At 38.3% G+C, this 15,232-nt stretch overlaps 1 long non-coding RNA gene across 1 annotated transcript; it reads left to right on the top strand.

Moving 5' to 3' along the window:
- The first annotated feature begins 502 nt into the window (after nt 1-502).
- Nucleotides 503-4,515, top strand: LOC127977600 (uncharacterized). Its single transcript, XR_008158263.1, has 3 exons — nt 503-1,260; nt 1,843-1,908; nt 2,514-4,515. It is a non-coding gene; the product is annotated as an uncharacterized LOC127977600 (long non-coding RNA).
- The last annotated feature ends 10,717 nt before the right edge of the window (nt 4,516-15,232 follow it).

Here is a 15,232-nt window from a genome sequence, read left to right on the forward strand (position 1 = left end):
AATTTTGTCAGTACGGAATCCGAGGTTTCGGTCCCCTCCGCACACGCACTAGTCCGACTTCACCATCCAGCACTTCTCACGCCACCGTAGACCTTCTATCACCATTGCCTACATTCTGGACTCAGTTTTCATTTCACTCATTGTTGTGTTTTTCTACCATCTTCAATATACCATTTCTGATTGCCTGCATTTGCTTCCTCCTCTTTTACGAGTCGTCACAACAAGTACAAGAAAATCGAGCATACATTAAAACAATTGGGGAAGTGCTGTTACTTACAGCTACACAAAACATAGCACAAAGAGGACACAATGAATCTGAAGAGTCCAATAACGTAGGAAACTTTAGGGAAATTCTTAAAACACTTGCTAACCACGACCCACTTGTTAAGAGAAGGTTAACTTCCATTCACAATGCAAAGTACACAAGCAAGATGATCCAGAATGAGGTTTTGGGTTGTTTGGCAGAAATGGTTCGGTCTGAAATCATAGAAGAAGTGAAGAACATATGGCGTTACATTTTAGTCAAAAGTTATGAGCGTGTAAGACATGCTCACGAGCACATTATGTTATTTCACACGCGCAAAAATGAACCTTCAGCTGGCATGATAAAAGTACTCGCGCACAAATTCAACAACCGAGAGGTGTGCATGTAGCTGCGAGCGAGCGCCTGGCATACTCGCATAGGTTAACTCTGCTTGTGCAGTGGAATCCTGCTCGCGCGTAGCGGGCTTCTGCTCGCGGAGTGCTGTTTTGGTCGCGCGGTGGATTTCTGCTCGCTCGAGTCTACATGACTTTTGACAATTTGGGGGCGGAAACCAAGGAGGGAACTGACCCTCTTATGATTGGTCACTTTCACACAGGGACATCCTTGTACCTTGATTGACAGCTCTCATTACAGGAAGCACAGAGTTGGGTTAAGTTACCACCGAAGAAGAGTGGGAATGAATTAGAATGAGTTTTCTAACATACATTAAATGTCTCTGCACTTATAAAATGCTGCGCTGATCATAGTTAGATCAATTACCATCGATGAATATACACTCTAGAAACGGTTGGGTCATTTTGTTGGGTTATTTTATTTCTTTTTAAACACTTTTGGGTAGTTTCAGATTTACCACGTGTTGGGTTAAACCTGCTGGGTTGCGTCGCTGGGTTGTTTCAGGTCAGCGCTGGGGTAATTTAACACGCCTTGAAGATCGCTCCCCAACTGTCATTTTGGAAGAACAACGGGGAAAAGCCATGGCTTTCAACGGTTTTAAGGTAAGTTTATTTAATGTTTTCTTTAATAATTATTTTAAATTGGCAGAATTATAACTTTTTTTGCGGCAACATTGCTGTTAAACTTCTATAGGTCAACATTATTTACGTTAAATGATGAACAGTTTACCTCAAACGGGCAACCTACATAACGTTACTCACATAATCGTGCTAAGGTATCTAAGACGACAGATTAATACAGTTTTATTAAGTTTCAGACAGTGATGGATGGCTGAAATATGCGAATACCTGTGAAAATAGAGGAAAAATTTGTTTGTGACACTGAAAAGCTAATTTAACATTTAAGTGAGTCAAATGAGTTCAAATAAGTGAATACGACTATCTGCTCTAATGTAAACGACTGCAGTTGTCCATATCAACGTGGGTTCTAATAAACCGGTTCAGTAATTCTCGAACAAAGTGATTCCCGGAAAAGAATCGACGTCTCAGGACATTTCATAGTGCGCGCACGCACAGCGGACGTAGGCCGAGTTAGTGAGTTAGTAATGATTTAATGCTTGTGTCAGGTTTATAAAGACTTTTTACATACAAGTTATAATTCAAAATGTAGTTTTTTCCTTTCAGAAAAGCACATGGATACACTTGTGAGAGAAAAACTCTTCGAGTGCAGTCTTATTGAGTCTTCTAACGGTAAGTTCATGTTTATTATACATTTTACATAATTGTTTGTCTGTTATAATCAACTAACGTTAACCCTCACTTAACTTAAACGCACATACATTTTTATTTCGTGCATAAAGCTGCACTTTATGTAACTTTATGTTCAGATTACATAATTTATGAGCGTAAACTTCATATACCCATTTTCCAGATCGTTTTTTTGACTTGTCCTTATTACTTTGGTACACCTATAAGTGTAAATGGACTGTTTTAAAGCTGGGGAGTAACCCAGTACCTGCGTTACTTGTCATAGAAATGTCTGTGTGCGCGCATTCAGTGTGATCTCCCTCACTGTGCCAGTGACTGTGTGTGTTTGATAAAGCCAGGATATTAACATAAAACTGTGATTTATAATGACTGTAACATCCCATTGATTAGACAGTTTGAAAGCACACCTTTCAGCCAATCACTAGAGCAAATTCTGCTTCTGTAGACCAACTCATAGGTGAATTTAACTCATAAACATGATGGACTCAATTTCATGATGAACTTCACACAGTTAATTAAACTGAATCACTGTTATTAACAGTTAACAAATTAAAACACTTTGTATTTTCTTTTACTTTATTTTATAGGTTGGAACAAACATGGAATTCTTTAACTGAGCAGAGTCCACAAAACCCCATCCAATTGTCGTGGTGATTTAAAAATGCCAGCAGATCTCTCAGACATCGATCATAATTAAAGGACAGGTAAGGATATTTTGGACAATTTTCAAAAGGAATTGCAAATTGTATATTTAATTGCATTTTTCCACATGTGGACGCATACATTGTGACAGTCCAAACGCAATTGAAACGCATTTGAATTTCAGATGCTTTACACAGAAAGCTGTCAATTTGTGTCAAGCGTGGGACTATATTATGGGGCATGTTTGTATTGGGAGATATTTAGTAGTTTTTACCCCAAATCTCTCACTGTTTCCACTCTGATGCACGTCAGCAAAACAATATTGCAGTTCAATTACTTTACCAATTTACCTATTTCCCTCTTACCCTATATTTTATTCATCAGGTGAAAAGCATTTTGCACAATTGTCTTTGAGTGACGTCACCTCCCACTACAAACACTCTCCATAGTATGGTCCCACCTCTGACAAAAATTGACAGCTTTTAATGTGAGGCATTGGAAATTCAGATACTAAAGTAATTGCAATTCCATTTGAGTTTTGGCAGGGAACATGTGCGACACAGTGAACAAACAGACATGGTAATTCATAAAACCTCATGTACTTGTTCTTATGATGCATCTATGCTAACATTAGTCTGTTTCTCTCTTATTCCGAGGTCACTGTTGCCACCAGATCCATTCTGAGTCCAGATCAGAGGGTCACTGCAGTCTCCCGGATCCAGTACGTATCCAGACCAGATGGTGGATCAGCACCTAGAAAGGACCTCTACATCCCTGAAAGACAGCGGAGACCAGGACAACTAGAGCCCCAGATACAGATCCCCTGTAAAGACCTTGTCTCAGAGGAGCACCAGGACAAGACCACAGGAAACAGATGATTCTTCTGCACAATCTGACTTTGCTGCAGCCTGGAATTGAACTGCTGGTTTCCTCTGCTCAGATGAGAACTGACCCCCAACTGAGCCTGGTTTCTCCCAAGGTTTTTTTCTCCATTCTGTCACCGATGGAGTTTCGGTTCCTTGGTTTTCCTTAGTTGGAGACAATTAATATCAAGCGATATCATTGACTTGATTGCACAGAGGGACGATACATCACTGAATCAGTGATGAACTGACTTTAACTGAAAACTGAGTGTTTACTGTTGTCCCTTTGCATTATTACACACTATTTTCCTATTTAATATTGTAAAGCTACTATGATGCAGTATTTGTTTAATATGACAGGCTTATTAGTCATAACACATGGAAAATACAGCTGCAAACGGACTTTGCTTTTTCATTTGAAATTTGGCAGTCCCTGTGCATTCATGAAAACGGAAACAGTAATTTTTGTTCAGTGTTTTTGAAACAGTGTTTTTGTTCAAGATTTGCAATTGTGTTTGGATTATGTCACAATGTGTCACATGTGGAAAACGCAATTGAACATATAATTTGCAATTCCTTTTGAAAATTATCCTTCCGTTGACAGGCTCTATAGCAGAGTACACTGCTCTCAGGTGTAGATCTTTGCTAAGTGTTTGACAATAGTACACCCAAAAATGAAAATTGTCATTAATTATTCACCCTGGTCTGAAAGCTCTGGTCTGAAAGCTCTCGAAATTGACTTGTGTTCTGAAGATGAACGAAGGTCTTACGGGTTTGTAACGACATGATATAAATTTATAATATACATTTTAGGACATCTTTAAATGATTTTACATTTAAATTTAAAAAATGTTAATTGTCAATGTAATTTCACTGTGTATTTAAATAGCTAAACATGTAAAAATGTAATAGTTAAACAGCTAGACACCGGTTATTCAGAAATAATTTTCTTATTTATTGCAACTGTATTTGTTTTGTTTTTTTGTTTTTGTTTTTGGATTTGCTGGAAACAAAAAAAAGAAGGGAAAATTGCATGTTGTTTGTCATTGGTACAAATTTGTGAATGTCAGATTCCATTAAAATTATTTTTAACAGTCTAAATAACCTGTATTCTTCATTATTTATTAATCCATGATTGTTTTGTTAAGCAAAAGTGAAATTATGAGAATAACCCAGCAAGAATAACCCAGAACCAAAAAAAATGCAAACACACAAAGGGTAAAAATTACAATCTTGGGTTTTCTCAATAGCCCAGCATGCTGTTCTGTCTAATATTTACCCAGCGCTGGGTTGCCAATTGGGTTATTTTTAACCAGTGTTGGGAAGGTTACTTTGGAAATGTAATAGGTTACAGATTACAAGTTACACTGTTTAAAATGTAATAGTAGTGTAACTTTTTCAATTACTTTATTAAAGTAATGTAACTAATTACTTTTGAGTACTTTTTGATTACTTTTCTAAATTTGTGAAAATTAAATAATAATAAATAAAAGCATATACATCAACTCAAATACAGTTATCTAATAAGCATGTGTCATATTCTGTATAATAAACTCCTGAAACATTGGTGTTTTTTTTTTAACTGCTGTCTCTTTGTATATGATATGATGATAGTTTTCTCAAAATAAGTAAAATGCATGAAGTGACAGAGCAGTTCTAGAAATGTAATGACAGTGGTGGCGGCCATGCTTATATATAGCACAAACAGGAAGTACATGATGTACGCGCCTGTTTTGATTCAAGTGTACTGACCTACTTTTGATTTAATCATCCAAAATATGGCATATTCCGTCCGCGTTAGGCATTCCGTTTTTATGACTGGATTCTACGAGCCAGACTGTATTTCCGCATCCCGGAAATTATTAGGGCGTATGTCTAAGAATAGTCAGTGCAATTTGGGAAATCAGTTAAATCTGTATGTGGATGTGTGTAAATATTCAAATGTAATCCCCTTTGTAATCGTTAAAATTTCATAAGTAACTGTAATTTAATTACTCATTTACTAATTTACTAATTACAGTTACATTAATTTTGTAATTAAATTACGTAACGCCATTACATGTAACTAGTTACTCCCCAACACTGTTTTTAACTCAGCCATTTTTAGAGTGTATTAGCGAACGATGAAGCCTACGTTTTGATAAGAAAGTTAACATTAACGTTACATATTTCCTAAATCATAACATAATTGTTTTCACATGTACTTTTACATGTGAAAACAATTATGTTATGATTCAGTTAGCCTAACGTTAGCTGTCTAAGATGCAGTTTTTAAAGATTAAAAGTTTTAAAATGAGTGTCTGGCAATCAGCATCACAAGTGTTGGCTAAGGCGTTAGCTACAGAACGAATAGGCTAGCTAGTTACGTTACTTGTTCCTAATAAATATGTAACGTCAATGTTAACTTACTTAACAAAACGTAGGCTTCATCGTTCGCCAATATATACATGGTAATTGATTTAACTATGATCAGCGCAGCATTTTATAAGTGCAGAGACATTTAATGTATATTACAAAACTCATTCTAATTCATTCCCACTCTTCTTCGGTGGTAACTTAACCCAACTCCGTGCTTCCTGTAATGAGAGCTGTCAATCAAGGTACAAGGATGTCCCTGTGTGAAAGTGACCAATCATAAGAGGGTCAGTTCCCTCCTTGGTTTCCGCCCCCAAATTGTCAAAAGTCATGTAGACTCGAGCGAGCAGAAATCCACTGCACAAGCAGAGTTAACCTATGCGAGTATGCCAGGCGCTAGCTCGCAGCTACATGCACACCTCTCGGTTGTTGAATTTGTGCGCGAGTACTTTTATCATGCTAGCTGAAGGTTCATTTTTGCGCGTGTGAAATAACATAATGTGCTCGTGAGCATGTCTTACACGCTCATAACTTTTGACTAAAATGTAACGCCATAAGAACAGTGAGGTTTTTAGCATCATGGCAGATGGAACAAAATATATTTCAAAAAGGGAACAGATTTTTCACACTCAGGTACTATTACAATGGGGCCATTAAGGAGAGTTTTCTCCATTTTGAATCTGCAGAGAAGTTAGATGCAGCAGGGCTTACTGGAAAAATAGTGCACTTACTGGAACGTTATGGCCTGAACTACAAAAATAACCTTGTAGGCCAAGCGTACGATGTCGCTGCCATTATGAGCGGTAAGCATTCAGGGGTTCAGGCAAGGATCAAAGAACAGGCTAAATTTGCCTTCTACATCCATTGTAGTAAACATTGTCTCAATTTAGTGTTAGTTGATGTAGTCAAAAGTAGAGCCCGACCGATATGGATTTTTGGGGGCCGATGCCGATATTAACTCGAAAAGAGCCAATTTATAAGCCGATATTTTGATTTTGAAAATAAACTGGATATTAGACTCATTTCCTATAGACTGCACTTACACAACATTCAATAGCAAAATATCTGCCTGTTCTATGTATGTGGGCTGTATAAACCATTTTCCAGAAGAGATTTATGTTTAAAAAAAAAGCCTTAGATTACAGTCTCAATGACTAAACAATTGCACATCAAAAGTATATATTTTTTAATGATCAAAAAACAGTCTGATTTTAAACATTTAACACTTTTACTTTCTTCCAGTTGAAGCTGGTTTTAACAGTCTGTGCGTGTGTACTGTAAATAAACGGTATACTGTATTTTTTATTCTTTTATTATGTGTTTTATGTTCAGTCGCTGTCATTCTGTTGTACTGCGGAGCTTCTGTCACAAAAACAAATTCCTCATATGTGTAAACATACCTGGCAATAAAGCTCATTCTGATTCTGATTCTGATGCGGTGCGACGCTTCTGCCCGAGCGCTTTGGAGAAGGAAAAAGTGGCGCGCCTAGCGTTTTACACGCGTTTTTAGGCGCGATATGTGAACGGCCCCTTACGCGGTCAGATAATGATAGGACCGTTAGCTAGAACTGCCACACTGTTTTTATATACAGTGTATGAACTAAATCATCTCACATGATGAACGACAGACTTACTGTCAAAACAGTACATCTCTGTGGCTTAGCTGATCGCTTTCTTCTATAGTGGAGTTGCAGACTCTCTGCAACTGCGGAGCTCCCTCTGGTGGGCAAACTATGCAACACTCATAACATGAGTGAAGCATGAGACTCTGTTTCTCATGTTTCATCGGCCGTTATAAACGCAGATGCCAATTTAAATGCAATAAGCTCATATCGGCCGATAATATCGGCCGGCCGATTTATCGGTTGGGCTCTAGTCAAAAGTGTCCCAGAAACAGAGGAGTTTTTTTCTTTGTTGCAGAGTATTTATATTTTTACCTCTGCCTCACCCAAAATGGCTGTCTCTCCAAAGAGAAATGTATAGCAGAACAAGAGAGCTGTAACGTTTAAGCGACACACGTTGGGCATGCCGATTTCTAGCCCTACGTAATATTATGGACACTCTACCTGCCCTTAAGCGACTACTGCAAGAGATTGCTCAAGAACGTCATGGTGAAAGAACTGTTGAGGCCCGAGGTCTTCTGGCTCAAATTGACCTAGAATTTGTTGTGCATCTTGTTACTCTGCGTAAGCTTTTTGGGGAGACAAAGCTACTGTCTGACATGTTACAGTCACAAACTGTAGATCTGTCAAGAGCTGTTGACTTAGTAAATGCTTTAGTCCAGATACTGAAAGACCAAAGGCAGGAGTCTTTCTTTGATAAGTTGTGGGATGAAACATTGAATATTTGTGAGCAGTGTGATTCTGCAACGTCTGAGGCAAAACGTCAGAAAATGCTGAGCTCTAGACTCAGTGGCTACTGCACACTAAGCAATGTTGGTCAGAGGGAGGTAGAACGCGACAAAGATATGTTTCGTACGTCATTTTTCTATCCTGTAATTGACAGCATGCTCAATGAGTTGAACAGACGTTTCTCCAATACCAACTGTGAGCTTAAGAGAAGCATACAGTCTCTCAGCCCCCAGAGTGATGCCTTTTTAAAGGAGAGCGATGTTTTTTCATTTGGCCGTTTGTTTAATGCAGACATTGATGATTTAGGGCATGAGCTCCATCAATTTAAGAGAGTTTTGGACAGAAAAATACAGAGTGGTGAAGTTAAAAAGCCATGCAGTACAGTTGAGCTGGTTTGTTTTATTGAGCCATACAGGGAAGTTTTCTTTGAGCTCTTTAGACTGTGCAAGATTGCTGTTACCTTTCCTGCAAGCTCAGCCTCTTGTGAATGCAGTTTCTCCACAATTAAACTGATTAAAACCTTCCTGCAGTCCACCACTACTGATGAGAGACTCAGTGATCTTGGTGTCCTGAGCATAGAGTCCAGAAGGGCCAAGGCTCTGGATCTTGATGTATTTGTGGACCGTTTTTCCAGACAGCACAACCGCTGTATCCTGTTGCTGTAGTGTATCTATATTTTATTAAAATTCAATTGTTCCAGCATTGTTGTGCCAATTCAAAAACTTAAGTGTGGACTCAACTATCCACAAAAGTGAGGCTTCTATAAATAGGAAATGTCACATTGTTGTACCTTTTGTTGTACCCTGGTGTTTTATTCTCGCATTGAATTGACTCCCTGTATTTGTACCCTGTACTGTATTTTTCATTTTTTTATGGCCTACCTCTTTTGCACCTGCACTCACTCTTGTACAAAATTAATGTTAATATGATTTTAAAGTAAAATAAAGTTTATAATCTTTAAATAAAATGTGTTGCCATTTTTAATGTGCCCCTCTGGTTAAACACTGGCCCCTCCTTGGCCTAGTAAAATTTTTCTAGAGCCGTCACTGATACTGTCACATGCATATTCTCTCTTTCTCTCTCTCACATACACACACACACACACGCACACAGGCACACAGTGACACACCTTCACATACACTGTCACAAATGCATCCCTACACTCGCACACTCTAACATACACATTCTCACACATGCATCATCACACTCTCACACTGACACAAATGCATCTTCACACTCATACACGTTCACAGTCTCACAAACCCATTCTCACACACACACATTTACACATTTTCAAATACATTCTCACAAACATATCATCAAACTTGCACATTCACACACGTATCCTCATACAAACATCCTCACAAAGGAGGTCTTTTTTATAACTGTAATAATAAATGAAAAGAAAATAGAATACAAAAAGATTAGGAAGGTGTCACAGTGTCTGGTCTGTGTTTCCCTGGGAAACCCGAGTTCACCGCAGGCACTACATTTCCCTCAAAGCCTTGTCCCTTCATTACGGTAATTGCACACGTTTATTGCACTCAGCTGTCTTCACTTTCATTGTCATCATCCTGTCTATATAAACCGGTATGTTTTCTGTCTGGGTCATGGAGTCCTTATTTTCCGTCACCCTGTTTCCTCACGTTCCTTGTGTTCTCTAGTTTCTTGTTTCCTGTTTGTTTTGTTCCTGACTGATTTTCATGGTTTTGACCCCCTGCTTATTTTGGATTACAGTCACACACGCATCTTCATACAAACATCCTCACACTTAAACACACACAGTCACACACGTATCCTCACACTCACATATACACACTCACACACAGTCTAGTCTCACACACACACTCTCTCATACGCACTCACACGCATCTTCATACAGTCACACAAGCATCCTCACACTTAAACACTCTCAAATACACTCTCACACATGCATCATTACACTCACACACGCATCCTCACACTCACGCACTCTCACATACGCACTCTCACACATGCATCCTCACACTCACACACGCATCCTCACACTCACGCACTATCACATACGCACTCTTACACACGCATCCTCATACTCACGCACTCTCACATACGCACTCTCACACATGCATCCTCACACTCACACACGCATCCTCACACTCACGCACTATCACATACGCACTCTTACACACGCATCCTCATACTCACGCACTCTCACATACGCACTCTCACACACGCATCCTCACACTCACGCACTATCACATACGCACTCTTACACACGCATCCTCATACTCACGCATTCTCGCATACACATTCTCACACGCATCCCCACACTCGCACACTATCACACATTCTCACACACGCATCCTCACACTCACGCACTATCACACACGCATCCTCATACTCACGCACTCTCACAGACGCATCCTCACACATACGCACTCTCACACACGCATCTTCACACTCACGCACTATCACACACACATCCTCATACTCATGCACTCTCACAGACGCATCCTCACACTCACGCACTCTCACACACGCATCCTCATACTCACGCACTCTCACACACGCATCCTCACACTCACGCACTATCACATACACACTCTCACACATGCATTCTCACACTCACACAACTATCACATACACTCTCACACACGCATCCTCACACTCACGCACTATCACACACACATCCTCATACTCACGCACTCACACAGACGCATCCTCACACATACGCACTCTCACACATGCATCCTCAAACTCACACACGCATCCTCACACTCACACACTCTCACACACGCATCCTCACACTCACGCACTCTCACACACGCATCCTCATACTCACGCACACTCACGCACGCATCCTCACACTCACGCACTATCACATACACACTCTCACACACGCATCCTCATACTCACACACTCTCACATACGCACTCTCACACATGCATCCTCACACTCACACATGCATCCTCACACTCACACACGCATCCTCACACTCACGCACTATCACATACGCACTCTTACACACGCATCCTCATATTCGCGCACTCTCGCATACACACTCACACACGCATCCTCACACTCGCACACTATCACACTCTCACACACGCATCCTCACACTCACGCACTATCACACACGCATCCTCATACACACGCACTCTCACACACACGCATCCTCAAACTCACGCACTCTCACACACACATCCTCATACTCACGCACTCTCACAGACGCATCCTCACACTCACACACTCTCACACACGTATCCTCACACTCACACAACTATCACATACACACTCTCACACACACATCCTCATACTCACGCACTCACACAGACGCATCCTCACACTCACGCACTATCACATACACACTCTCACACACGCATCCTCGCACTCACGCACTCACACACGCATCCTCATACTCACGCACTCTCACACACTATCACATACACACTCTCACACACGCATCCTCACACTCACGCACTATCACATACACACTCTCACACACGCATTCTCACACTCACACAACTATCACATACACACTCTCACACACGCATTCTCACACTCACACAACTATCACATACACACTCTCGCACACGCATCCTCACACTCGCACACTATCACATACACACTCTCACACACGCATTCCTCACACTCGCAAACACATCCTCACACTCACACACTATCACATACACACTCTCACACACGCATTCCTCACACTCGCACTCTATCACATATACACTCACACACACATCCTCACGCACGCATCTAGGGCTGCACGATTAATTTCATGCGTTTGGCATGCGTGTCTCGTCAGTAAAGCCGAAACTGTGATTAGTAGTATATATTCATCACCTGTTTTTCAAATGGAGCTGCATTTATTACACAGAGCTGTAGTTCACTGACATGCTATGCAATATAATGTTCATAATCGAATGCGATTCAACTGCAAACGCATCTGATAATCGCGGCGTGCGATTAATCGTGCAGCCCTAAATGCATCCTCAAACAACACACTCTCTTATAATGTCACAAACTTCTCAGTCTGCTACACACGCAACAACCTCTCACATACATCTTTATAGCAAAGGTCCACCACAAGCATGCCCTTTGCAAGTTTTTATTATTCTGCTTTCATTTTTAATATATTCACAGGATATGTTACAGTCCATGTTATATTAAGAAGCATTTTTTTTCATTCAACAGATGACTTTTTAAGATGAACCCTGATAAGGGATCAAAATTCTAGAAGACCAGATCGAGAAAGCAATCGGCAGTCAGTCCAAAGGTTCTTTCACTGATTAACAAGATGGCAGACTACAAATGCATGGAGTAAAAATTTTGAGTGTCAGATCTTCCTGCATTGCCTAGCAGAAATTCTTGGCAGTGTCACAGACTTAAAATACCTGCTGATAATTTGCTTTCATGGTTGAATTATTTGTTTTTTCATGCCTCATCTGTTGTCAAGAATCTGTTCACAGGTTGTTCAATTTTAAGGACAATTTCAGTATAAATTGGCATGTGTTTTCCAAACTGCTATAATGTTGCAGTTTTGAACAGTTCTTTTTATTGTATGTTTTTGCAGATATGCTATTTATTTTTTATATTTTTATGCTGTTGCAGTTTTTAACAAACTAAATTGGTATGTTGTTGCAGTTTTGATCTAATTTTAACTTTTGGACTAATTTTTAAACGGGAATATTGTTGCAGTTATGATTGTTTGTAAAAATATTTTTTATACTATTGCAGTTATGAACAAATTATTGGAATATTGTTCCAGTTGTGCTATAATCTTTATACTAGTATATATTGCTGCAGTCTTGAACAAAGAATATTAGTAAATTGCAATTCTGAACAAACTGTATTGGTATATTCTTGCAGATAGGTCAATAAAATATTAAAACACTGCTTTGCACTTACGGCTGATTATTTGAATTAAAGCAATGTTTAAACTTAAAAATAATGTAATGGTTTTTACTTAACTTTACACAATATTTAAGTAAAACATCTTATTGAACATTAAAAGCTGAAAAAAATACAGAAAATCTCATGTAAAATTACAGCAAGAAAACTGAACTTTTTTCTTTTTACGGGATTCCCTCGTTTTTTTTTTTTTTTTTTTACATTGTATAATTAGACAAAAAAATGAAAATCCTGTCATCACTTATTCAGCCTCATGTCTTTTTAATACCCATAAGACTTATGCTTATCTTCAGAACATAAATGAAGATATTTTATTGAAACCTGAGTCATTACTGTATCTCCATTAAAAGTCAATTCCACCAAAACATTGAAGCTTCAACAGTTCATAAAGAGATTGTAAAATAAATCCATAATAATCAAGCGTTCTTAAGCCAGACCCAGTATAAATTATACTTTATAGTATTTGTCATATATTCACTGTTTTAATAGTGCATAGCAAATATACTAACAAAAGTTAACTCTTTAAATATATATAAAAAAAGTATATAAGCTTCATGCTTTTGCCTATTTTCACAATACAACTTTGACACACTTTAAAACAATTGTAATTCAGTATATTTTATAAAAAATATACTTCATAAAAATATACATTTTAAAATTAAAATTAAAAATTATATTTATTTGCACTTTACTTAAATTATTTTATGAATTTCTTTTTTTTTTTTTTTTTTTTTTTTTTTTTTTACTGTGTGCTTAAAATTATCATTAACAATGCAATGAAAGTATACTTTCAAAGTACATTATTAAATAACCTGAAGTTGTGGTATATTTTAAGTCACATTTTTTTATTACATTTTAAATTTACGTCTTCATGCTTGGAATCCACTTCATTACTTGGACATACATTGTTTTCATAAAAGTAAGAAAACAAATAAAAGCGAATGCATAATCAAGTGTACAGTCAAGTACTCACTGTCTATATTGCATGGCCAAAAACTGAAGTTAACTCACTCTGCATTAATATTATATTATTACATTATTATAACATATCATTATACATTTTATGGAGAAATAAAGCTGAAAAACAAGAGGTGGCACTGATATCTGTATAAAGCTGCAGAAGTAGTTCCCCATAATCAGTTTTAATCTCTTTCAATATTGTTTGGAAGTTGAATGACATACAGTTTTTCTTTAGATCCAATAATTATACATTTACATTGAGGATGGACAACGAAGAGCTGGATGAAGGACCATCACCTTCAACTCAACCTTGCCAAGACAGAACTGCTTGTGGTTCCAGCAAACCCATCATTTCATCACAATTTCACCATCAAGTTAGGCACATCAACCATAACTGAGACCAGTACATTCTCTGTTTCTGTTGCATCCTCTAATATAACTGAAGTTTTAAATTGTACATGTCCATCTATGATTTCTGATATGTATCATTCTTCTATTTCTAACATCCTGGATGAATATGCTCCAATTAGAACCAGGTCTGTTCCCATGTCCCACTCCTCTCCTTGGTTTAATGCAGAGCTTTAACCATTATTATTAATCCTCAAATTCAGCCTCTTGGCCAAATAATTAGTTGTCATGGTTTTAATTACCAGTGTTATGCTGATGACATCCAGATATATACTGCTTGTCAACCAGATTCTATCCAGTCGATGACATCCTTATCTTCATGTGTCAGTGAGTTAAAAGATTGGCTACATTCTAATTTTCTCAGTCTGAACTTGAATAAAACAGAAATTTGAATAATTGGTCCCCCATCTCTTATAAAAAATAAAACTGATGTTTCTAGCTTTGACCTTGGCACTATTTCTATTTTTCCATCAGCTACCGTTAGAAATTTAGGTGCCATTCTAGACCCATCACTAACCTTTGATGACCACATTACCAAACTCTCCAAAGCTGCTTTTTTTTTTTTTTCAACTACGTCGAATTGCACAACTTCTTTCTTTTCTGAGTAGGAAAGATGTGGATACATTCGTTACCACTCGCCTAGACCAGTGGTTTTCAAACTTTTTCAAAAGCGACCCTTTTTTTTTACCTGTTTGCTTTTAAACGACCCTGTTTAAAAGCAAAAAAAAAAAAAAAAGAAAAAGAAAAGACAAAGCTCATGTTTACTGAACTCTTTAATGTGTGTGTTGCTGCCGATGGAGCGAACGAGTGTGTGTGTGTTGCTTCCGA

This window comes from Carassius gibelio, chromosome B18 (genome assembly GCF_023724105.1).
Source record: "Carassius gibelio isolate Cgi1373 ecotype wild population from Czech Republic chromosome B18, carGib1.2-hapl.c, whole genome shotgun sequence".
Taxonomy (NCBI): Eukaryota; Metazoa; Chordata; class Actinopteri; order Cypriniformes; family Cyprinidae; genus Carassius; species Carassius gibelio.